This window comes from Schistocerca cancellata, chromosome 2 (genome assembly GCF_023864275.1).
Source record: "Schistocerca cancellata isolate TAMUIC-IGC-003103 chromosome 2, iqSchCanc2.1, whole genome shotgun sequence".
Taxonomy (NCBI): Eukaryota; Metazoa; Arthropoda; class Insecta; order Orthoptera; family Acrididae; genus Schistocerca; species Schistocerca cancellata.
The window spans coordinates 1,013,225,910-1,013,227,887 of NC_064627.1; the positions used below are offsets into that span (position 1 = coordinate 1,013,225,910).

The 1,978-nt window shown below is 46.6% G+C and overlaps 1 non-coding gene across 1 annotated transcript; it reads right to left on the reverse strand.

Moving 5' to 3' along the window:
* Window positions 1-671: 671 nt before the first annotated feature.
* Window positions 672-746, reverse strand: Trnat-ugu (transfer RNA threonine (anticodon UGU)). The gene has a single exon. It is a non-coding gene; the product is annotated as a tRNA-Thr (tRNA).
* Window positions 747-1,978: the final 1,232 nt, after the last annotated feature.

The window sequence follows — 1,978 nt, forward strand, 5'->3', positions numbered from 1 at the left end:
TGTTTGTGATGTCCTTAGGTTAGTTAGGTTTAACTAGTTCTAAGTTCTAGGGGACTAATGACCTCAGCAGTTGAGTCCCATAGTGCTCAGAGCCATTTGAACTGAAATTGCTGAGTGCAATTCTTGTGACTATTTGAATATAGCCGTCAGTCAGATCGCGCCTGGGACATGTGTGACAGAAATATGACCTCGGAAGCTAAGGTTTAGTACGGGGACAGCGAATGACTTCTTCAGTGCGGATGCACACCAGGCTTGAACTCTTCCAGGAATGGGCGAAATTCCACGAGTACCGGGAATAATGGCGAAGGGGCACCATGTTAATAGTGTGTGGATGAACTGAAAACTTGGATCCGAGTGGAGGCGCGCTGAGGCAGTCCGCGCAGTTGTGAAGATCCCTGTGTCCCGGCCGGCGTAGTGTCAGCACATCTGACTAGCAGAAGACCCACGTTCGACTCCTCGTCCGGAACAATTTTTCAACTTTTCCCATTGATTTTAATCAGTGCTCACTAGGAGCTAACGTCTGTAATTGCTTTGTGTCTTAAGTAAATCTTCTGTTTGTTGTGTTACCTTGTTCTCTAACCATTTCTGCTCCTGATGAAATAACAATGAAATCACGACCCTAAGCTGTCGACAGGCGTTGATATACATCAACGGGGACAGTTGAAAATGTGTGCCCCGACCGGGACTCGAACCCGGGATCTCCTGCTTACATGGCAGACGCTCTGTCCATGTGAGCCACCGAGGGCACAGAGGATAGTGCGGCTCTAGGAATTTATGCCTTGTACGTTCCCCGTGATACCCACATTCCCAATTTAGTGTCCACACACTGCATTCGTAATGCCCCTGTCCATTACGCTCATTACTCGCGGCAGACAATCTTACCGAGTCCGGTAAGAGTTCGGGCAATGGTTGTGCATCCATCTGACTTCCTGGAGCCATCTGCGATAGAAGGGGCTAAACATCTTGACACTGACATGTCATTTCTTTTATGTTTATGAAATTGCTAATACTCTTACATATTTGTGTAGTTTTGTGTCTGTTATGTCTATAGCCCCATTTGCACGTAATGCAGTACGCTAAATAAATAAAATAAATCTAGGTTTTTTTCTTGTTCTTGTTAAGTGGACTTGACTGTTGACGAACCTGATGTAAAGGTCTGTTGAGAAATTTTTTTTTCTTTATTGAATTTCATTGAATTTCAATTCCCCCCGAAGGGGGCGGGCTGGCAGCAGCTTAGTATGCCGCTCTTCAGCCTACAGATTTTGTGAGAAAGTTCAAGAGAATAAATAATGAAAAACAGGCGATAAAATCGGAGACTTAAAGAGTAACATAGCGAAAAGAAATCGTGGAACTTAAAACAAACAACAGAGGGATGATGATGCTAATAAAATACATACGAAGCAGAAGGGGAAAACAATAGACAGACAATTAAAAAACACGGCGACAGTCTGGATTCTGTTCACAAAAGACATAAAATTCACACCTAGCGACAGCATGGTTTCTGTTCGCAACACGAGAAAGACAAACAACACTGAATAGTCACTGGAACACTGCACTAAAAAGTTGGCAAATGTGACATATCACAGTCGAGAGCAGGTGGGGGGAAACTGGACAGAAGATGGGAAAACAAAAAAGGGGGGAAAGGAGAGTAAAAGCGAAGGGGGGAACTGGGAAAGGAGCTGATGGAGGATGAGGACCCATAAGAGGGGTGGGGGGCAGACGCGACAGGGAGTGGGGTAGGCAGAGGAGGGGAATACAAAAGGACTTGGGGGGGGGAGAAGGGAGGTAGGGAGAGGTTTAGTGGGGAGAAAACAGGACGGAAGGGGGGGAAGAGGGAGCCCAGGGAAAGGACAGAGGAAAGGAGGGGGAGTGAGGATCAGAGTTGATAGGAAGGATAAATGGAGGGAGAGAGGGCATCGTCCGGGAGGGGGAGTTGACGGAAGCCACCTTGGGAAAGGAGATGGAGGGTGTAGAGATG